Raw genomic sequence first — 23,757 nt, 5'->3', positions numbered from 1 at the left:
GTTACAAGAAAATAATTATAATAGAATTATGGGGGGTTTGTAGCCACACTTTTCTTCTTTCTTTATTAGAAATGTATTCATATTAATTAAAAAAATAAACAGGACAAAAAGGGCAGGTGCTCAAGCACCCCTAGGGCCTTATGTATGCACGTACCTGCTGCTCAACCACCAAAACCCCTGCCGTTCAGTTATATCACCAGTTTCTATTGATATCGGTTTCAATTTTTACTGTAACTTTTTTTTTCATTGTTTTAACTTTTCTTGTCTTCGTTTTAGTGAACTGCGCATTGTCTGACATGCCAAGGCTACAGATGAACTAAGTGATTGACATAAAAATCTATATATTCATGTATATGTGAAAATTTTTGCACTGTCAAAACATGTTTTTGATGGTTGTTGCTGTATTTTTCCTTTCTATTCCTTTTGAATAGCATTTTGTTTTCTTTAAATATCCAATTTTTATTTCTTATCAGAGCTCCCACTGATGCATCAAAAGGGGCATGTCCCTTTTATTGATGGGTGGACCATAGCTTTCATTTCTCCTGGGCTTCCTTAGGATTGTTAAAGCAATGCTGCCATCTGATGGATCACCAAGGATAGCAAGAGAGTCCTGAGAATTTTCGTTATTTTTCAGGAATATTGTGCTTTTGAACACTGCCACACAAGTCACATTTTTTATTTTTTGGTGTCCCTTTTTTAGGGGTAAATCTTAAAACCCAATTTTTTGAATCATTCCTAACTGTTAGGGTGAGGAAATGGAGGAACAAGACAAAACCCCATACGTGCATAAGAAGAACGTGCAAATGTCCCCATGCAGCAGCTTTATATATACTGCTTTTTAAAAATCTGTTTTTGGTTTTGTTTGTTGCTGTTTTAAGCCTCTGTGATACTAAAATGAGGCTGTGGCTTAGTTGGTTAAGGCACCTTTCTAAAAAAACAAGAGTTCTTAGGTCCAAATCAAAGCAGTGCCTTGTCAAGAAGCTTCTCTTTTGAATGACTGTTAATGCAAAACACCTATTATTGATTATTTTCAAATACATTTAAAAGAAACTAAAAAAAAATTAGAAAACAGGCAACATTCCCTCAAAATCAATGGGAAAAAAAATAGGTGTTTTTTATTCTTACTCTAATTTTTTTCAAAATGATCTGACATTGCAAAAAATATTGGAAGACAAACAATTTTGTCTTAAAATTAGTGTATACCAAAAAAATATTGAAATCATTTAATTTATTCAACGATTGTAAAAAACCATTTATCTTCGTGATTATCAAGTGCTGTGGCTTAGTTGGTTAAAGTGTCTCGTTAGCAAACAGGAGCTCTTGGGTCCAAATTCCAGTGGTGCCTCTAAAGAAAAGTATCACCTGTGTTTATTTTTCCATGCTGAAGTCAAAAGGCTCCTGGTAAAAAAAATTAACATATACCACATGACAGTAATGGAAAAAAAAGGTTTTTTTTGCTTACTTTTTTTTCCTTTTTCTTTTTTTCAAAAAGATCAGACATTACAAAAAACATTAGGAGACAGGCAAATTTGCCTTAAAATCAATGGATACCACAAAAAATCATTGAAATCTTTTGATGTATTCAACGATTGTGATTGTGATAGCTTCTCTTTTAAATGAATGCAAATGAAAAACTACAGAATGAGGTGTCTCCTTGTCTAAAATTATTAACAAATACCTAATGCAATGTTGATAATGTTCTTGTTGTTTTTTATGAAATCATTTAATTACAAATGCATTTACAAGAAAACACAAAAAACACAAGAAAACTGGAAAATTTGCCTTAAAATCATTGTATAGTGATCCCTCGCTATAACGCGGTTTACCTTTCACTGTTTCGCTACTTCACGGATTTGCATCGTGCATTGTGTTCTGCATTCTGATTGGCAAAAAAGTCACTCTACCTACTCTACCTACTCTATTCTTCTCTACCTTTGCTTTAATAACGTTGCAGTTTAATATGTACACGTACGTAAATCAGCTTGCCAAATTTACAACACGTACGTGCAAATCATCTTGCAAATTCGAGTTTTTCTAAAACCCATAGAAAAAGAGCGACAACAACTGCCTATCACTATGTTCTTCTCCCATACAAACACACCTGCACCGCAAATTCAAAAGAAGAAAACACTGCAGAGCGGAGTCAGGATGCAGCAGCTCAGTCTGTAGAGCACTGAAATACACCTGAGTCACTATTTGTCGGACTGTACTTTGTATTTTTTTTCATAATCATTTTAAATTTTCTCCTGTTTAATCCAATTAATCGGTGGGCAGGGCTAATCTCCGCAATTTCAACCCTCCTGTTCACATTGATGATTAAAATTATTATTTATTATTGCAAAAAAAGAAATAGAGGTTTCTACTTCACGGATTTTGCCTATCACGGGTTCTTTTTGGAACGTAACCCCCGCGAAAAATGAGGGTTTGCTGTTTACGAAAACATTTAAATCATCAAATGTTTTCAACCACTATGAAAAACCATGTGCATCCACTTTGTCAGGCGCTGTGGCTTGGTTGGTTAAAGCACTTGTTTAGCACACAGGAGATCCTGGGTCCAAATCCCAGCAGTGCCTCTAAAGAAAAGTATCACATATGTACCAGCATATCTGTCCATGCTGAAGGTCAAATTTAAAAGTCTCCAGGTAGAAAAATCCTACCATATGCCATTAATGGAAAATAATTGATTTTTTTTCTCTTAGTCTTACCTAAATTTCTTTCAAAAAGATCTGACATTACAAAAATATTAGAAGACAAGCAATTTTGCCTTTAAATCTTTGTATACCAAAAATAAAAATGAAATAATTTGATGTTTTCAACGATTGTGAAAAACCATTTACATCATTATTGTCAGGTGCTTTGGCTTAGTTGGTTAAAGCGCCTGTCTAGTTAACATTAGATCCTGGGTCTAAATCCCAGCAGAGCATTGTCATAAAGCCTTTCCTTTGAATAAATGTCAACCCTATTTCCACTCAATTACTTGGTACTTTCAGTAGTAAATGCTGGGTATGTTCAAGTATTACCTTCCCGTACAGTGTATATACACACTTGGTCTTCTGACCTTACCAAATGAGACAATGCTAACTTGTTGGTAAAGGTGAAGTAACTGTATTGTAAAAACATATTCTGGCCTGATTACTTCTTGTAACATGTGACAAATTTAAAGAGAAACAAGACAGCAGTGAAAACAACAATCTTTACAATGATACACTTCTGCAGCATACAAAGTGTCATCACAATGAAATATGTTTTAAGTTTTAAGCGGGTCTCCCTTGGGGGGTCCTGGCTCGTACCTGGGGTTGGGGCGGGGGGATGCCCGGAACTCCTGGGTGGTGGTGGGGTGCTCGTCTGGGGCTGTGGGCGTCCTTCTCCGGTGGGGCCCTGCGTTGGGCTCTTCCGGCGCGGCGGGGGGGCTGCTTTCCTGGCTGGGCTGGGGCGGCGCTCTCTTTCCCTCCGCGCCTCCCTGCTATCTGGCTCTGGGGGCCTTGCGGCGGTCCTGCTGGCCCTGGCCTGGGTGGCGGTCTTGGTCGCCCGGGGGGCGGTTGTTCCCTGCCTGTTCCCGTGTGGCCTTGGGGGAATTCCGGCTGCCGCTGCTGCTGCGGCGGGGGTCTGGGGGTGGGGGTGGCTGGGCGCTCCTCCTCCTTCTTTTCACATTCCACCATCCATTTTAGAAGAACATAAACACTCACCTGAGCACAGGTGTTAGCTCACCTTTGCACTTATAGTTTGCATGATTGAATGAATGAAAGATTTCACACTAGTTGGTTTAAAGGCATAGATATGCGTTCGTGAACACTATCTGTTTTGTGCACATGTTGACATGTGAACATTTTTTGCAGCTAGCAGGTGTGTTGATAATATTTGAGTGTGTGTGAACAGGCCCCGCCCTTTTTGTACTACATTTGAACTGTACCGTAACGATAAACAACCAGTAAACCTGTCTGCTCTATGCTGCTTCATGGTCTTACCCCCCCTCTCACTATCACCCCCTGACATCCCTCCCTCTTCTTCCCTTCTTTCCTTTTCCGTCCGGTCCAACACCAAAGATTTTCAATCATGGTTGAAATGAATAAAGTTTGGCCTCAATTACAAAAGGGGTTTGTTCAGTCACACCTTTGGTTTGTCTGAAGATTAATAACCCCTCTTGTTAAAGTAAAATATGTCCAACACAAGAGGCCCTCAGCTCTCATCTGCCTGCCTAGCTGTTGGACAGGACAAGTAAAAAAAAAAAAAAAAAAAAATGTTTTAAGTTCTCAACAAAACAGTAAAAAGGAGCATTCCAAAGAACAGATTTTTTCATATTATTTATCTTTTCTTCGAGATTTTTGTGTTGTTCCAGGAATGATTCACACTCCTTTGCATAGCTCAGTAGTTGTCACCCACCGTGAAAACAGGAAATGGCCCCATATCCTCACCTTCTCCAGCCAGTGATTTCTGCAATAGTTGCAGTTGCAAATCTATTGTATTTTGCATAACATGTAAATACCCAGTATGTACCACATAAGTATGAACCAAATAGTATCACATAAATACACAGCAAGTACAATGTAAGTACCGAGTAGACACATGAAAGTACCCAGTAAGTCCCATTAAAAATTACCATGTACATACCCTGTAAGTACCCAGTAGTAACACTGAAAGTACCATGTAAATACTAATTAAGTACACTGTAAGAACAGTACTGTAAAAGAAAGCGTTACCTGACAGACTTCACCAATTGCTGTTTATGGTGGTATTGTAAAAACTATTATTAATTGGTTCCATATACATTTAGAAGTTGATTATTTCTTTTTTTTTTTTTTACTTACTTTAATTTTTTCAAAAAGATTACTAAGACATTCCAAAAAACATTAGAAAACAGGCAGATTTGCCTTAAAATAAACGTATACCAAAGAAATTTTTTTTAAATTTTGATGTATTCAACGATTGTGAAAAACCATTTACATCACAATTGTCAGGCGCTGTGGCTTAGTTGGTTAAAGCGCCTGTCTAGTAAACAGGAGATCCTGGGTCCAAATCCCAGCAGTGCCTCTTAAAAAAAGTATCACATATGTACCAGCATATCAGACAATATTGAAGTCTGATAAGAACATCATCCTGGTAGAGAAAATTCCAATAATGGAAAATCCTTGATTTTTTTTTTTTTTTTTTTTGCTTACTTTAATTTTTTTTTAAATATTAATGACATTCCAAAAAACATTAGAAAACAGGCAGATTTGCCTTAAAATGAACCTATACCAAAGATAAAAAATTTAAAATCATTTAATGTATTCAACGATTGTGAAAAACCATTTACATCATAATTAGCAGGCGCTGTGGCTTAGTTGGTTAAAGCGCCTGTCTAGTAAACAGGAGATCCTGTGTCCAAATCCCAGCAGTGCCTCTTAAGAAAAGTATCACATGTGCACCAGTATGTTGGTCCATATCAAAGTCTGATAAAAACATTATCCTGGTAGAGAAAATTCCAATAATGGAAAATCAATGATTATTTCTTATTTTTATTTTTTTTGCTTACTTTAATTTTTTCAAAAAGATTAATAACACATTCCAAAAAACAATAGAAAACAGGCAGATTTGCCTTAAAATGAACGTATACCACAGAAATTTTTTTAAAATCGTTTGATGCATTCAACGATTGTGAAAAAACCATTTACATCACAATTATCAGGCGCTGTGGCTTAGTTGGTTTAAGCGCCTGTCTAGTAAACAGGAGATCCTGGGTCCAAATCCCAGCAGTGCCTCTAAAAAAAAGTATCACATATGTACCAGCATATCAGACAATATTGAAGTCTGAGAAGAACATTATCCTGGTATAGAAAGTTCCAATAATGGAAAATCCTTGATTTTTTTTTTTTTTTTTTTTGCTTACTTTAATTTTTAAAAAAAGATTAATAAGACATTCCAAAAAACATTAGAAAACAGATAGATTTGCCTTGAAATGAACGTATACAAAAGAAAAAAATGTAAAATCATTTGATGTATTCAACGATTGTGAAAAACCATTTACTTCGTGATTAGCAGGCGCTGTGGCTTAGTTGGTTAAAGCGCCTGCCTAGTAAACAGGAGATCCTGGGTCCAAATCCCAGCAGTGCCTCTTAAGAAAAGTATCACATGTGCACCAGTATGTTGGTCCATATCAAAGTCTGATAAAAACATCATCCTGGTAGAGTAAATTCTAATAATGGAAAAACATTGATTATTTTTTGCTTACTTTAATTTTTTCAGAAATATTTATAAGACATTCCAAAAAACATTAGAAAATAGGCAGATTAACCTTAAAATGAACGTATACCAAAGAAAAATATTTAAAATCATTTGATGTGTTCAACGATTGTGAAAAACCATTTACATCATAATTAGCAGGCGCTGTGGCTTAGTTGGTTAAAGCGCCTGTCTAGTAAACAGGAGATCCTGGGTCCAAATCCCAGCAGCGCCTCTTAAGAAAAGTATCACATATGCACCACTATGTTGGTCCATATCAAAGTCTGATAAAAACATCATCCTGGTAGAGAAAAATTCCAATAATGGAAAATCATTGATTTTTTTATTTTTATTTTTTGCTTACTTTAATTTTTTCAAAAAGATTAATAAGACATTCCAAAAAACAATAAAAAACAGGCAGATTTGCCTTAAAATGAACGTATACCACAGAAATTTTTTTAAAATCATTTGATGTATTCAACGATTGTGATAAAACCATTTACATCACAATTATCAGGCACTGTGGCTTAGTTGGTTAAAGCGCCTGTCTAGTAAACAGGAGATCCTGGGTCCAAATCCCAGCAGTGCCTCATAAAAAAAAGTGTCACATATATACCAGCACATCAGTCAATATTGAAGTCTGATAAGAACATTATCCTGGTAGAGAAAATTCCAATAATGGAAAATCAATGATTCTTTCTTTTGTTTTTTTTTTGCTTACTTTAATTAAAAAAAAAAAGATTAGTAAGACATTCCAAAAAACATTAAAAAACAGGCAGATTTACCTTAAAATGAACGTATACCAAAGAAAAAAACTTAAAATCATTTGATCTGTTCAATGATTGTGAAAAACCATTTACATCATAATTAGCAGGCGCTGTGGCTTAGTTGGTTAAAGCGCCTGTCTAGTAAACAGGAGATCCTGGGTCCAAATCCAAACAGTGCCTCTTAAGAAAAGTATAACATATGCACCAGTATGTTGGTTCATATCAATGTGTGATAAAAACATTATCCTGGTAGAGAAAATTCCAATAATGGAAAATCAATGATTCTTTCTTTTTTTTTTTTTTTTGCTTACTTTAATTAAAAAAAAAAGATTAGTAAGACATTCCAAAAAACATTAAAAAACAGGCAGATTTACCTTAAAATGAACGTATACCAAAGAAAAAAACTTAAAATCATTTGATCTGTTCAACGATTGTGAAAAACCATTTACATCACAATTAGCAGGCGCTGTGGCTTAGTTGGTTAAAGCGCCTGTCTAGTAAACAGGAGATCCTGGGTCCAAATCCAAACAGTGCCTCTTAAGAAAAGTATAACATATGCACCAGTATGTTGGTTCATATCAATGTGTGATAAAAACATCATCCTGGTAGAGAAAATTCCAATAATGGAAAATCATTGATAACTTTATTTTTATTTTTTGCTTACTTTAATTTTTTCAAAAAGATTAATAAGACATTCCAAAAAACATTAGAAAACAGGCAGATTTGCCTTAAAATGAATGTATACCACAGAAATTTTTTAAAATCATTTGATGTATTCAACGATTTTGAAAAACCATTTACATCACAATTATCAGGCGCTGTGGCTTAGTTGGTTTTAGCGCCTGTCTAGTAAACACGAGATCCTGGGTCCAAATCCCAGCAGTGCCTCTTAAGAAAAGTATAACATATGCACCAGTATGTTGGTTCATATCAATGTGTGATAAAAACATCATCCTGCTGGAGAAAATTCCAATAATAGAAAATCATTGATTATTTTATTTTTATTTTTTGCTTACTTTAATTTTTTCAAAAAGATTAATAAGACATTCCAAAAAACAATAGAAAACAGGCAGATTTGCCTTAAAATGAATGTATACCACAGAAATTTTTTTAAATCATTTGATGTATTCAACGATTTTGAAAAACCATTTACATCACAATTAGCAGGCACTGTGGCTTAGTTGGTTAAAGCGCCTGTCTAGTAAACAGGAGATCCTGGGTCCAAATCCCAGCAGTGCTTCTTAAGAAAAGTATCACATAAATCCCAGCATATCAGTCAATATTTAAGTCTGAGAAGAACATTATCCTGGTATTGAAAATTCCAATAATGGAAAATCAATGATTATTTCTTATTTTTATTTTTTTTGCTTACTTTAAATTTTTTCAAAAAGATTAATAAGACATTCCAAAAAACATTAGAAAACAGGCTGACTTACTTTAAAATGAACGTATACCAAAGAAAAAAATGTAAAATCATTTGATGTATTCAACGATTGTGAAAAACCATTTACATCATAATTAGCAGGCACTGTGGCTTAGTTGGTTAAAGCGCCTGTCTAGTAAACAGGAGATCCTGGGTCCAAAACCCAGCAGTGCCTCTTAAGAAAAGTATCACATATGCACCAGTATGTTGGTCCATATCAAAGTCTGATAAAAACATCATCCTGGTAGAGAAACTCCAATAATGGAAAATCATTCATTATTTCTTTCTTTTTTTTTTTTTTGCTTACTTTATTTTTTTCTAAAAGATTAGTAAGACATTCCAAAAGAACATTAGAAACTAGGCAGATTTACCTGAAAATGAACCTATACCAAAGAAAAAAACTTAAAATCATTTGATGTATTCAACGATTGTGAAAAACCATTTACATCATAATTAGCAGGCGCTGTGGCTTAGTTGGTTAAAGCGCCTGTCTAGTAAACAGGAGATCCTGGGTCCAAATCCCAGCAGTGCCTCTTAAGAAAAGTATAACATATGCACCAGTATGTTGGTTTATATCAATGTGTGATAAAAACATCATCCTGGTAGAGAAAATTCCAATAATAGAAAATCATTGATTATTTTATTTTTATTTTTTGCTTACTTTAATTTTTTCAAAAAGATTAATAAGACATTCCAAAAAACAATAGAAAACAGGCAGATTTGCCTTAAAATGAATGTATACCACAGAAATTTTTTTAAATCATTTGATGTATTCAACGATTTTGAAAAACCATTTACATCACAATTATCAGGCGCTGTGGCTTAGTTGGTTAAAGCGCCTGTCTAGTAAACAGGAGATCCTGGGTCCAAATCCCAGCAGAGCCTCTTAAAAAAAGTATCACAAATGCACCAGTATGTTGGTCCATATCAAAGTCTGATAAAAACATCATCCCGGTAGAGAAAATTCCAATAATGGAAAATCCTTGATTATTTCTAATTATTTTATTTATTTATTTTTTGCTTACTTAAATTTTTTTTAAAAAGATTAATAAGACATTCCAAAAAAATATTAGAAAACAGGCAGTTTTATCTTAAAATGAACGTACACCAAAGAAAAAAACTTAAAATCATTTAATGTATTCAACGATTGTGAAAAACCATTTACATCACAATTAGCAGGCGCTGTGGCTTAGTTGGTTAAAGCGCCTGTCTAGTAAACAGGAGATCCTGGGTCCAAATCCCAGCAGTGCCTCTTAAGAAAAGTATCACATATGTACCAGCATATAGGACAATATTGAAGTCTGATAAAAACATCATCCTGGTAGAGAAAATTCCAATAATGGAAAATCATTGATTTCTTTCTTTTTTTTTTTTTTTTTGCTTACTTTATTTTTTCTAAAAGATTAATAAGACATTCCAAAAAACATTAGAAACCAGGCAGATTTACCTGAAAAATTACCTATACCAAAGAAAAAAACTTAAAATCATTTGATGTCTTCAACGATTGTGAAAAACCATTTACATCATAATGAGCAGGCTCTGTGGCTTAGTTGGTTAAAGCGCCTGTCTAGTAAACAAGAGATCCTGGGTCCAAATCCCAGCAGTGCCTCTTAAGAGAAGCATCACATATGCACCACTATGTTGGTCCATATCAAAGTCTGATAAAAACATCATCCTGGTAGAGAAAAATTCCAATAATGGAAAATCATTGATAACTTTATTTTTATTTTTTGCTTACTTTAATTTTTTCAACAATATTAATAAGACATTCCAAAAAACATTAGAAAACAGGCAGATTTGCCTTAAAATGAATGTATACCACAGAAATTTTTTAAAATCATTTGATGTATTCAACGATTTTGAAAAACCATTTACATCACAATTATCAGGCGCTGTGGCTTAGTTGGTTAAAGCGCCTGTCTAGTAAACAGGAGATCCTGGGTCCAAATCCCAGCAGTGCTTCTTAAGAAAAGTATCACATAAATACCAGCATATCAGTCAATATTTAAGTCTGAGAAGAACATTATCCTGGTATTGAAAATTCCAATAATGGAAAATCAATGATTATTTCTTATTTTTATTTTTTTTGCTTACTTTAAATTTTTTCAAAAAGATTAATAAGACATTACAAAAAACATTAGAAAACAGACAGATTTGCCTTAAAATGAACGTATACCAAAGAAAAAAATGTAAAATCATTTGATGTATTCAACGATTGTGAAAAACCATTTACATCATAATTAGCAGGCGCTGTGGCTTAGTTGGTTAAAGCGCCTGTCTAGTAAACAGGAGATCCTGGGTCCAAATCCCAGCAGTGCCTCTTAAGAAAAGTATCACATATGCACCAGTATGTTGGTCCATATCAAAGTCTGATAAAAACATCATCCTGGTAGAGAAATTCCAATAATGGAAAATCATTCATTATTTCTTTCTTTTTTTTTTTTTTTTGCTTACTTTATTTTTTTCTAAAAGATTAGTAAGACATTCCAAAAAACATTAGAAACTAGGCAGATTTACCTGAAAATGAACCTATACCAAAGAAAAAAACTTAAAATCATTTGATGTATTCAACGATTGTGAAAAACCCTTTACATCATAATTAGCAGGCGCTGTGGCTTAGTTGGTTAAAGCGCCTGTCTAGTAAACAGGAGATCCTGGGTCCAAATCCCAGCAGTGCCTCTTAAGAAAAGTATCACATATGCACCAGTATGTTGGTCCATATCAAAGTCTGATAAAAACATCATCATGGTAGAGAAAATTCCAATAATGGAAAATAATTGATTCTTTTATTTTTATTTCTTGCTTACTTTAATTTTTTCAAAAATATTAATGACATTCCAAAAAACATTAGAAAACAGGCAGATTTGCTTTAAAATGAACCTATACCAAAGATAAAAAATTTAAAATCATTTCATGTATTCAACGATTGTGAAAAACCATTTACATCACAATTATCAGGCGCTGTGGCTTAGTTGGTTAAAGCGCCTGTCTTGTAAACAGGAGATCCTGGGTCCAAATCCCAGCAGTGCCTCTTAAGAAAAGTGTCACATAAATACCAGCACATCAGTCAATATTGAAGTCTGAGAAGAACATTATCCTGGTATAGAAAGTTCCAATATTGGAAAATCAATGATTATTTCTTATTTTTTATTTTTTTTGCTTACTTTAATTTTTTCAAAAATATTAATAAGACATTCCAAAAAACATTAGAAAACAGGCAGATTTACCTTAAAATGAACCTATACCAAAGAAAAAAACTTAAAATCATTTGATGTATTCAACGATTGTGAAAAACCATTTACATCATAATTAACAGGCGCTGTGGCTTAGTTGGTTAAAGCGCCTGTCTAGTAAACAGGAGATCCTGGGTCCAAATCCCAGCAGTGCCTCTTAAGAAAAGTATCACATAAGCACCAGTATGTTGGTCCATATCAAAGTCTGATAAAAACATCATCCTGGTAGAGAAAAATTCCAATAATGGAAAATCATTGATTCTTTTATTTTTATTTTTTGCTTACTTTAATTTTTTTCAAAAATATTAATAAGACATTCCAAAAAACATTAGAAAACAGGAAGATTTGCCTTAAAATGAACGTATACCAAAGATAAAAAATTTCAAATCATTTGATGTATTCAACGATTGTGAAAAACCATTTACATCATAATTAGCAGGCGCTGTGGCTTAGTTGGTTAAAGCGCCTGTCTAGTAAACAGGAGATCCTGGGTCCAAATCCCAGCAGTGCCTCATAAAAAAAGTATCACATATATACCAGCACATCAGTCAATATTGAAGTCTGATAAGAACATTATCCTGGTAGAGAAAATTCCAATAATGGAAAATCAATGATTATTTCTTCTTTTTTTTTTTTTTTGCTTACTGTGAAGAAACTGGATTTTCTAGAAAGGACTGTATTTGTGTTAATTCGTAACCCCGTCAGTTTCTTACACACAGAAATAAATGAATAACGACTCAGAGACAGTTACTTATCTTTTGTGGAGGTTTTACTTCGCACAAACAAGAATGGGACAGACATGAACATGGTGCATTCAAAGTCCGAACCAACGAGCTCAGGGATGGGCTTTGGTATAAAAACCCTGCATTTGCATATTCAGAAGATCGTCCGATGGGCCTCGTGTGAAAAACACGCCCACAGGTTACTGCTGGAGAGAACCTCCAAGGCTAAAGTGAAGATAAGTCTGAGGCCTGCTCAGCAGAAAACATGCACAGAAAAGAGGGAGTATGGGAATAAACTGTTAGAACAATAGTTTGGCTGTGCTTTCTTCAAATGTAATATAATTTTGAGATGACAATACATGCTCAGTGAATTAAGTTTAAACCATTAGTGTAATAAAAGTTAAAGGCAGTTTCTAACTATTCTTCACATACCCCCCTGTTTGTCATATCAAAATTATACATGGATAGTCAGCAGAACACTTCTCATCATCAACCATATACCATTTCACGAAGATTTTCAGTATAGGCAGCATATTGGCTCTGCATCGAAAACAAAAGTGTATAGGTACATGTAAATACAAAAGGAAACATAAAATCAACGTGAAGAAATTAGCATATCAGAGGTGGTAGGTGATACATGAGTGTTGATGCGAAAACCTCCAGGGCTAAACTTATACCATCTGTGTGAAACATTCATTGAGCGATCAGGGAGGGCAAAACTCATCAACGGCTCTGTGCCCCTCAGCAGCCATCACTAAGGATACGCATGCATCACCAGTCCAAACCTCGGCACAATTTCATTAATTAAAGTTACATAGAAGAAGAAACAAATTAAGAAATAAAGAAAATAAACAAATTCAAATCGAACAAAAGAAAACAATAAAATAAATCTGTAAAGACCAGTTTCAACCACGAGCGGATGCGAATTAGGTTAATTGTAGGCATAATGCTGATAGAGTCGGCAGAGGCCTGACAGCGATCATTCATTTGATACATGTAATCAAACAGGTGACGAAAAAAAGAAAAACAACACACAGAGGACCGGAGTGACTAGTTTTATCAGTACACTCCACCAGAAGTAAACCAATAAAGTGGGGACCCAGACCAGTAGGTGTCAGTCATCTGAGAAGAAATGTGTGATTCAAGGGCCTTGACCTCACTGATGATGTAAGTGAGATCTCCAGAGGAAGAGGGAATAAAAGTACAAGATGAAACCACGAGGAACAGCTGGACCCATGTTAGCTGGTTCGAAGCTCACTGTAGCTGGAAGAGAGCAGCGCTAGAGGAAACACACCAGGGACTGTCCCTTGCCAGGAGTAGTGTCACACTTCGTAGTTGGACTTCAACCAGGGATGCGTCTCAAAATGTCAGTCTCGTAGGTTCTCAGCAATTTACAGTGGCTTACGTGAATCCAGGAGGGTCGTTCAGCGATTCATACTGCAGGTGGCATGGTGAGGAGAACCTTGAAGGGTCCCGTCCACCTCGGGTGTGACCAATCAGTCCGTTGAATGGCCTGCAGGTAAAGCAGGTCACCGACAAGGGCCTTCTGGTCGGGATGCAGAGTCTGTGGGGAGGAGAGAGCTGGAGGCAGACTCAATGCGTTCCTTTGTTCTCACAGCTTTCTTCAAACAATCATTTAAATCATCAATGGTGTCAGTAGAGCCAGGCATGAGAGTAGAAAAAAAAATCAGGAAAAAAAAATAAAAAAAAATAAAAAAATAAAAATTGTGAAAAAACACATTGAAAGTGAAACAGACAAGAACTGCGTCTCATTTTAACAGCACCATGAGCGTTAGGTTGTAAATAAATAAATCATACACGGACACAGTAAAACGGTAAAAACAGGCATGTTCACTAATGGGAAAGTTTGAATGGAAGGGAGTGGAGCATACTGCAGGTGATTCTGGAGAATTTGCACAAGAGAATCACAGGTCACGTTGTTTCAACTATCAGCCGCGCAAGCAGCTGCAGCTTACAGCGAGTGAGTAAAGGTGGGGGGCTGATCAGATAAGGTGGTCCGGGGAGAGAAGTATTTTGCTAGAAACAGAAACTAAATGTCCCAAAAAATTTAACCAGTGCTTGGGCCAGCTGGAGTTTAGTTTTACCGCACTTAGTGCCCTGAGAGTTAAAACTTTGAAAGATTAACAGACATGCCCATTAAAAAAAAAAAAGTAAGGCGAGTTAGTGAACCAGAGATCCTCAGGAACGCTTTCAAGGGGTCAATCCTGATTTACAAGCAGAAATGCAGGGACCTGAGAAGTGGGGTCAGAAGGCTGCAATCAAACTTTTTATGAGCAGGGGAGAGTGAACTAAAAAAGGGAAGGCTGCATGTTTATTCAAGTGGGAGGTGTGTCCTGCACAAACTGATCCACTACTGCTTTGTAAGAAATGATACTTTCTATAGCTTTTTCTGAACATCTACCCTTGTCTATGTCCTAAACACTAAAATACACACTAAAACACGTCCTATCATTATTCGGAGAGCAGAGAAAGCTGTTACATCTGCTTACAACGGAGAAATCACCCCTCCTTTCTGCGAGTTTTCATCCGCCTGTCGGCAGACTCGGGCACGCGCACTCTGATCTGTGAAGCTGCTCCCCCTCCTTCTACTCTGTCCTGCACTCTGATCTGCTTAACTTTCTATGAAATCCATAATCTTTAACCCATTTATCCAAATACTTGATTAATGTCTGATCCTGACTTTCCACATACTTCCAAACTTTATGAAAAGCTTTCTGGACCTGAGCAATGTGCTTTCTTTCTGTCTTTGTTAGATTTTGCGAATGAGTCCCACCCATGTTTTTGAGGTTTTTGATCGACGATCAGCCACAAACACTCTCAGGAATTCAGCGACCACGTCAAGCTTCTTCAAAGATAGTCTTTGCGGACGTGGCTGTCCTGAGAACCAGCTTCTCAATTTCAATCACAAACCAGAGTTCCCACCCAAATAACCCGTTTTATGGATTCTCCAGCACTGAATCTAATCAGCAGAAAAAGCTTGGAGAATCAGAAAAGAAACCTAATTGCTTGTCAACTGAGTCACTATTTTCTTTTAGAACAAGGCATTAATCAAAGCGAGCACACACCACTGGGGCTGTCGAAAAAGGGCAAACTCAGACACAGACAGAGAGACACAAAAAGCGTTACACACATAGTTTCCCTGGAGCTCCGTTTCGTCTCAAAAGTCATACTCAGCCATCCCAAGGCTCTATTTCTTCGGCTTCACTCGCCGCGGCTGCACCTACACTTATGCCTACACTTCCGGCCTACACTGACGTCCCTACACTTCTTCTCCTTCCCTGGAGGACATATTTCCCTACGCTTATGCCTACACTTCCATCCCTACACTGCCATTCCTCCGCGGAAGGAAGGCGGCTACAATGACGGCCTCGCGCGCCGAACCACACTTGTCCCGTCTGCGCAAGATGACTCGTGCACGCGCAGCACCTTGCCTGCAAGCGGTGCTCTGTTCAGCGTGCTCGCGCAGCGGACTGCAGCCGTTTCTCTATTCTTCCCCCAACATTGATGCACGCACACACAAAGACACAGACACAGTCAACATAAAGCCCTAACAAGTAAAGAGAGGACAGACTTTCTGTGTGGCGTACTCACTTCAAGCAATGAACCTCGTTATTTGATGAGGGTCCGACGCCGCCGAGGGCACAACTGGATCCAGGGTGAGGGCCGCCGATCCTGAAGGCGGATGTTTCAATGCTGAGGCTATGATCTCAGACCGAGCTGGGTTTTCAGGCAACCCCCCCCAGGGGCTCCAGCGATGTCCAAGGCGTGCCGGCCAGCTCGAAGGACCAAATGTGAAGAAACTGGATTTTCTAGAAAGGACTGTATTTGTGTTAATTCGTAACCCCGTCAGTTTCTTACAGACAGAAATAAAAGAATAACGACTCATAGACAGTTACTTATCTTTTGTGGAGGTTTTACTTCGCACAAACACGAAGGGGACAGACAGATGAACATGGTGCATTCAAAGTCCGAAACAACGAGCTCAGGGATGGGCTTTGGTATAAAAACCCTGCATTTGCATATTCAGAAGATCTTCCGATGGGCCTCGTGTGAAAAACACGCCCACAGGTTACTGCTGGAGAGAACCTCCAAGGCTAAAGTGAAGATAAGTCTGAGGCCTGCTCAGCAGAAAACATGCACAGAAAAAAGGGAGTATGGGAATAAACTGTTAGAACAATAGTTTGGCTGGGCTTTCTTCAAATGTAATATAATTTTGAGATGACAATACATGCTCAGTGAATTAAGTTTAAACCATTAGTGTAATAAAAGTTAAAGGCAGTTTCTAACTATTCTTCACACTTACTTTAATTTTTTCAAAAGGATTAATAAGACATTCCAAAAAACATTAGAAAACAGGCAGATTTGCCTTAAAATGAACGTATACCAAAGAAAAATATTTAAAATCATCTGATGTTTTCAACGATTGTGAAAAACCATTTACATCATAATTATCAGGCGCTGTGGCTTAGTTGGTTAAAGCGCCTGTCTAGTACACAGGAGACGCTGGGTCCAAATCCCAGCAGTGCCTCTTAAAAAAAAAATAACATATGCACCAGTATGTTGGTTCATATCAAAGTGTGATAAAAAAAACATCATCCTGGTAGAGAAAATTCCAATAATGGAAAATCATTCATTATTTTATTTTTATTTTTTGCTTACTTTAATTTTTTCAAAAAGATTAATAAGACATTCCAAAAAACATTAGAAAACAGGCAGATTTGCCTTAAAATGAACGTATATCACAGAAATTCTTTTAAAATCATTTGATGTATTCAACGATTTTGAAAAACCATTTACATCACAATTATCAGGCGCTGTGGCTTAGTTGGTTAAAGCGCCTGTCTAGTAAACAGGAGATCCTGGGTCCAAATCCCAGCAGTGCCTCTTTAGAAAAGTATCACATATGCACCAGCATGTTGGTCCATATCAAAGTCTGATAAAAACATTATCCTCGTAGAGAAAATTCCAATAATGGAAAATCCTTAATTATTGCTAATTATTTTTTTTGTTTATTTTTGGCTTACTTTAATTTTTTTTAAAAGATTAATAAGACATTCCAAAAAAATATTAGAAAACAGGCAGATTTACCTTAAAATATACGTATACCAACGAAAAAAACTTAAAATCATTTGATGTATTCAACGATTGTGAAAAACCATTTACGGCATAATTAACAAGCTCTGTGGCTTAGTTGGTTAAAGCGCCTGTCTAGTAAACAGGAGATCCTGGGTCCAAATCCCAGCAGTGCCTCTTAAGAAAAGTATCACATATGCACCAGTATGTTGGTTCTTATCAAAGTCTGATAAAAACATTATCCTCGTAGAGAAAATTCCAATAATGGAAAATCAATGATTATTTCTTATTTTGATTTTATTTGCTTACTTTAATTTTTTCAAAAAGATTAATAACACATTCCAAAAAACAATAGAAAACAGGCAGATTTGCCTTAAAATGAACCTATACCAAAGAAAATTTTTTAAAATCGTTTGATGTATTCAACGATTGTGATAAAACCATTTACATCACAATTATCAGGCGCTGTGGCTTAGTTGGTTAAAGCGCCTGTCTAGTAAACAGGAAATCCTGGGTCCAAATCCCAGCAGTGCCTCTTAAAAAAAGTATCACATATGTACCAGCATATCAGACAATATTGAAGTCTGATAAGAACATCATCCTGGTAGAGAAAATTCCAATAATGGAAAATCCTTGATTCTTTTTTTTTTTTTTTTTTTTGCTTACTTTAATTTTTTTTTAAATATGAATAAGACATTCCAAAAAACATTAGAAAACAGGAAGATTTGCCTTAAAATGAACGTATACCAAAGATAAAAAATTTAAAATCATTTGATGTATTCAACGATTGTGAATAACCATTTACATCATAATTAGCAGGCGCTGTGGCATAGTTGGTTAAAGCGCCTGTCTAGTAAACAGGAGATCCTGGGTCCAAATCCCAGCAGTGCCTCAAAAAAAAAGTATCACATATATACCAGCACATCAGTCAATATTGAAGTCTGGTAAGAGCATTATCCTGGTAGAGAAAATTCCAATAATGGAAAATCAATGATTATTTTTTCTTATTTATTTTTTTTGCTTACTTTAATTTTTTCAAAAAGATTAATAAGACATTCCAAAAAACATTACAAAACAGGCAGATTTGCCTTAAAATGAACCTATAACAAAGAAAAAAATTTAAAATCATCTGATGTTTTCAACGATTGTGAAAAACCATTTACATCATAATTAGCAGGCGCTGTGGCATAGTTGGTTAAAGCGCCTGTCTAGTAAACAGGAGATCCTGGGTCCAAATCCCAGCATTGCCTCAAAAAAAAAGTATCATATATACCAGCACATCAGTCAATATTGAAGTCTGGTAAGAGCATTATCCTGGTAGAGAAAATTCCAATAATGGAAAATCAATGATTATTTTTTCTTATTTATTTTTTTTGCTTACTTTAATTTTTTCAAAAAGATTAATAAGACATTCCAAAAAACATTACAAAACAGGCAGATTTGCCTTAAAATGAACCTATAACAAAGAAAAAAATTTAAAATCATCTGATGTTTTCAACGATTGTGAAAAACCATTTACATCATAATTATCAGGCGCTGTGGTTTAGTTGGTTAAAGCGCCTGTCTAGTAAACAGGAGATCCTGGGTCCAAATCCCAGCAGTGCCTCTTAAAAAAAGTATCACATAGGTACCAGCATATCAGACAATATAGAAGTCTGATAAGAACATTATTCTGGTAGAGGAAATTCCAATAATGGAAAATCCTTGATTTTTTATTTTTTTTTGCTTACTTTAATTTTTAAAAAAAGATTAATAAGACATTCCAAAAAACATTAGAAAACAGACAGATTTGCCTTAAAATGAACGTATACCAAAGAAAAAAATGTAAAATCATTTGATGTATTCAACGATTTTGAAAAACCATTTACATCACAATTATCAGGCGCTGTGGCTTAGTTGGTTAAAGCGCCTGTTTAGTAAACAGGAGATCCTGGGTCCAAATCCCAGCAGCGCCTCTTAAAAAAAGTATCACATATGCACCAGTATGTTGGTCCATATCAAAGTCTGATAAAAACATCATCCTGTTAGAGAAAAAATTCCAATAATGGAAAATCATTGATTATTTCTAATTATTTTTTTTATTTATTTTTTGCTTACTTTAATTTTTTAAAAAGATTAATAAGACATTCCAAAAAAATATTAGAAAACAGGCAGATTTACCTTAAAATGAACGTATACCAAAGAAAAAAACTTAAAATCATTTGATGTATTCAACGATTGTAAAAAACCATTTACATCATAATTAACAAGCTTTGTGGCTTAGTTGGTTAAAGCGCCTGTCTAGTAAACAGGAGATCCTGGGTCCAAATCCCAGCAGTGCCTCTTAAGAAAAGTATCACATATGCACCAGTATGTTGGTCCATATCAAAGTCTGATAAAAACATTATCCTCGTAGAGAAAATTCCAATAATGGAAAATCAATGATTATTTCTTATTTTTATTTTATTTGCTTACTTTAATTTTTTCAAAAAGATTAATAAGACATTCCAAAAAAACATTAGAAAACAGACAGATTTGCCTTAAAATGAACGTATACCAAAGAAAAAATTGTAAAATCATTTGATGTATTCAACGATTGTGAAAGACCATTTACATCACAGCTAGCAGGCACTGTGGCTTAGTTGGTTAAAGCGCCTGTCTAGTAAACAGGAGATCCTGGGTCCAAATCCCAGCAGTTCCTCTTAAGAAAAGTATAACATATGCACCAGTATGTTGGTTCATATCAAAGTGTGATAAAAACATCATCCTGGTAGAGAAAATTCCAATAATGGAAAATCATTGATTATTTTATTTTTATTTTTTGCTTACTTTAATTTTTTCAAAAAGATTAATAAGACATTCCAAAAAACAATAGAAAACAGGCAGATTTGCCTTAAAATGAACGTATACCACAGAAATTTTTTTAAAATCATTTGATGTATTCAACGATTTTGAAAAACCATTTACATCACAAGTATCAGGCGCTGTGGCTTAGTTGGTTAAAGCGCCTGTCTAGTAAACAGGAGATCCTGGGTCCAAATCCCAGCAGAGCCTCTTAAAAAAAATATCACAAATGCACCAGTATGTTGGTCCGTATCAAAGTCTGATTAAAAACATCATCCTGGTAGAGAAAATTCCAATAATGGAAAATCTTTGATTATTTCTAATTATTTTTTTTATTTATTTTTTGCTTACTTTAATTTTTTTAAAAAGATTAATAAGACATTCCAAAAAAATATTAGAAAACAGGCAGTTTTATCTTAAAATGAACGTACACCAAAGAAAAAAACTTAAAATCATTTAATGTATTCAACGATTGTGAAAAACCATTTACATCACAAGTATCAGGCGCTGTGGCTTAGTTGGTTAAAGCGCCTGTCTAGTAAACAGGAGATCCTGGGTCCAAATCCCAGCAGTGCCTCTTAAGAAAAGTATCACATATGTACCAGCATATAGGACAATATTGAAGTCTGATAAGAACATTATTCTGGTAGAGAAAATTCCAATAATGGAAAATCATTGATTATTTCTTTTTTTTTTTTTTTGCTTACTTTATTTTTTCTAAAAGATTAATAAGACATTCCAAAAAAACATTAGAAACCAGGCAGATTTACCTGAAAAAGAACCTATACCAAAGAAAAAAACTTAAAATCATTTGATGTCTTCAACGATTGTGAAAGACCATTTACATCATAATTAGCAGGCGCTGTGGCTTAGTTGGTTAAAGCGCCTGTCTAGTAAACAGGAGATCCTGGGTCCAAATCCCAGCAGTGCCTCTTAAGAAAAGTATCACATACGCACCACTATGTTGGTCCATATCAAAGTCTGATAAAAACATCATCCTGGTAGAGAAAAATTCCAATAATGGAAAATCATTGATAACTTTGTTTTTATTTTTTGCTTACTTTAATTTTTTCAACAATATTAATAAGACATTCCAAAAAACATTAGAAAACAGGCAGATTTGCCTTAAAATAAACGTATACCACAGAAATTTTTTTAAAATCATTTGATGTATTCAACGATTGTGAAAAACCATTTACATCATAATTAGCAGGCTATGGCTTAGTTGGTTAAAGCGCCTGTCTCGTAAACAGGAGATCCTGGGTCCAAATCCCAGCAGTGCCTCATAAAAAAAGTGTCACATATGTACCAGCACATCACTCAATATTGAAGTCTGATAAGAACATTATCCTGGTAGAGAAAATTCCAATAATGGAAAATCAATGATTCTTTCTTTTTTTTTTTTTTTTGCTTACTTTAATTAAAAAAAAAAGATTAATAAGACATTCCAAAAAACATTAGAAAACAGACAGATTTGCCTTAAAATGAACGTATACCACAGAAATTTTTTTAAAATCATTTGATGTATTCAACGATTTTGAAAAACCATTTACATCACAATTATCAGGCGCTGTGGCTTAGTTGGTTAAAGCGCCTGTCTAGTAAACAGGAGATCCTGGGTCCAAATCCCAGCAGAGCCTCTTAAAAAAAGTATCACAAATGCACCAGTATGTTGGTCCATATCAAAGTCTGATAAAAACATCATCCTGGTAGAGAAAATTCCAGTAATGGAAAATCCTTGATTATTTCTAATTATTTTTTTTATTTATTTTTTGCTTACTTTAATTTTTTTTAAAAGATTAATAAGACATTCCAAAAAAATATAAGAAAACAGGCAGTTTTATCTTAAAATGAATGTACACCAAAGAAAAAAACTTAAAATCATTTAATGTATTCAACGATTGTGAAAAACCATTTACATCACAATTAGCAGGCGCTGTGGCTTAGTTGGTTAAAGCGCCTGTCTAGTAAACAGGAGATCCTGGGTCCAAATCCCAGCAGTGCCTCTTAAGAAAAGTATCACATATGTACAGGCATATAGGACAATATTGAAGTCTGATAAGAACATTATTCTGGTAGAGAAAATTCCAATAATGGAAAATCATTGATAACTTTATTTTTATTTTTTGCTTACTTTAATTTTTTCAACAATATTAATAAGACATTCCAAAAAACATTAGAAAACAGGCAGATTTGCCTTAAAATGAACCTATACCAAAGATAAAAAATTTCAAATCATTTGATGTATTCAACGATTGTGAAAAACCATTTACATCATAATTAGCAGGCGCTGTGGCTTAGTTGGTTAAAGCGCCTGTCTCGTAAACAGGCGATCCTGGGTCCAAATCCCAGCAGTGCCTCATAAAAAAAGTGTCACATATATACCAGCACATCAGTCAATATTGAAGTCTGATAAGAACATTATCCTGGTAGAGAAAATTCCAATAATGGAAAATCAATGATTCTTTCTTTTTTTTTTTTTTTTTTTGCTTACTTTAATTAAAAAAAAAAGATTAATAAGACATTCCAAAAAACATTAGAAAACAGGCAGATTTACCTTAAAATGAACCTATACCAAAGAAAAAAACTTAAAATCATTTGATCTGTTCAATGATTGTGAAAGACCATTTACATCATAATTAGCAGGCGCTGTGGCTTAGTTGGTTAAAGCGCCTGTCTAGTAAACAGGAGATCCTGGGTCCAAATCCCAGCAGTGCCTCTTAAGAAAAGTATAACATATGCACCAGTATGTTGGTTCATATCAAAGTGTGATAAAAACATCATAGTGGTAGAGAAAATTCCAATAATGGAAAATCATTGATTATTTTATTTTTATTTTTTGCTTACTTTAATTTTTTCAAAAAGATTAATAAGACATTCCAAAAAACAATAGAAAACAGGCAGATTTGCCTTAAAATGAACGTATACCACAGAAATTTTTTTAAAATCATTTGATGTATTCAACGATTGTGAAAAACCATTTACATCATAATTAGCAGGCTATGGCTTAGTTGGTTAAAGCGCCTGTCTCGTAAACAGGAGATCCTGGGTCCAAATCCCAGCAGTGCCTCATAAAAAAAGTGTCACATTTGTACCAGCACATCACTCAATATTGAAGTCTGATAAGAACATTATCCTGGTAGAGAAAATTCCAATAATGGAAAATCAATGATTCTTTCTTTTTTTTTTTTTTTGCTTACTTTAATTAAAAAAAAAAAGATTAATAAGACATTCCAAAAAACATTAGAAAACAGACAGATTTGCCTTAAAATGAACGTATACCACAGAAATTTTTTTAAAATCATTTGATGTATTCAACGATTTTGAAAAACCATTTACATCACAATTATCAGGCGCTGTGGCTTAGTTGGTTAAAGCGCCTGTCTAGTAAACAGGAGATCCTGGGTCCAAATCCCAGCAGAGCCTCTTAAAAAAAGTATCACAAATGCACCAGTATGTTGGTCCATATCAAAGTCTGATAAAAACATCATCCTGGT

General features: G+C 35.0%; 14 non-coding genes across 14 annotated transcripts; all 14 read left to right on the top strand.

Moving 5' to 3' along the window:
• Nucleotides 1-2,499: 2,499 nt before the first annotated feature.
• On the top strand, nt 2,500-2,573 carry trnaa-agc. Its single transcript has one exon. It is a non-coding gene; the product is annotated as a tRNA-Ala (tRNA).
• A 3,786-nt stretch (nt 2,574-6,359) lies between these two features.
• Nucleotides 6,360-6,433, top strand: trnat-agu. Its single transcript has one exon. It is a non-coding gene; the product is annotated as a tRNA-Thr (tRNA).
• A 281-nt stretch (nt 6,434-6,714) lies between these two features.
• Nucleotides 6,715-6,788, top strand: trnat-agu. The gene has a single exon. It is a non-coding gene; the product is annotated as a tRNA-Thr (tRNA).
• A 4,205-nt stretch (nt 6,789-10,993) lies between these two features.
• Nucleotides 10,994-11,067, top strand: trnat-agu. Its single transcript has one exon. It is a non-coding gene; the product is annotated as a tRNA-Thr (tRNA).
• Nucleotides 11,068-11,345: 278 nt separating this feature from the next.
• trnat-ugu lies at nt 11,346-11,419 on the top strand. The gene has a single exon. It is a non-coding gene; the product is annotated as a tRNA-Thr (tRNA).
• Nucleotides 11,420-11,703: 284 nt separating this feature from the next.
• On the top strand, nt 11,704-11,777 carry trnat-agu. The gene has a single exon. It is a non-coding gene; the product is annotated as a tRNA-Thr (tRNA).
• Nucleotides 11,778-12,059: 282 nt separating this feature from the next.
• Nucleotides 12,060-12,133, top strand: trnat-agu. Its single transcript has one exon. It is a non-coding gene; the product is annotated as a tRNA-Thr (tRNA).
• A 5,041-nt stretch (nt 12,134-17,174) lies between these two features.
• trnat-agu lies at nt 17,175-17,248 on the top strand. Its single transcript has one exon. It is a non-coding gene; the product is annotated as a tRNA-Thr (tRNA).
• A 2,070-nt stretch (nt 17,249-19,318) lies between these two features.
• Nucleotides 19,319-19,392, top strand: trnat-agu. The gene has a single exon. It is a non-coding gene; the product is annotated as a tRNA-Thr (tRNA).
• A 1,371-nt stretch (nt 19,393-20,763) lies between these two features.
• Nucleotides 20,764-20,837, top strand: trnat-agu. The gene has a single exon. It is a non-coding gene; the product is annotated as a tRNA-Thr (tRNA).
• A 281-nt stretch (nt 20,838-21,118) lies between these two features.
• On the top strand, nt 21,119-21,192 carry trnat-agu. The gene has a single exon. It is a non-coding gene; the product is annotated as a tRNA-Thr (tRNA).
• A 1,000-nt stretch (nt 21,193-22,192) lies between these two features.
• Nucleotides 22,193-22,266, top strand: trnat-agu. Its single transcript has one exon. It is a non-coding gene; the product is annotated as a tRNA-Thr (tRNA).
• Nucleotides 22,267-22,546: 280 nt separating this feature from the next.
• On the top strand, nt 22,547-22,620 carry trnat-cgu. The gene has a single exon. It is a non-coding gene; the product is annotated as a tRNA-Thr (tRNA).
• A 285-nt stretch (nt 22,621-22,905) lies between these two features.
• trnat-agu lies at nt 22,906-22,979 on the top strand. Its single transcript has one exon. It is a non-coding gene; the product is annotated as a tRNA-Thr (tRNA).
• Nucleotides 22,980-23,757: the final 778 nt, after the last annotated feature.

This window comes from Oryzias latipes, chromosome 15 (assembly GCF_002234675.1).
Source record: "Oryzias latipes chromosome 15, ASM223467v1".
Classification (NCBI taxonomy): Eukaryota; Metazoa; Chordata; class Actinopteri; order Beloniformes; family Adrianichthyidae; genus Oryzias; species Oryzias latipes.
This window is presented reverse-complemented; position numbering and strand designations above follow the sequence as displayed.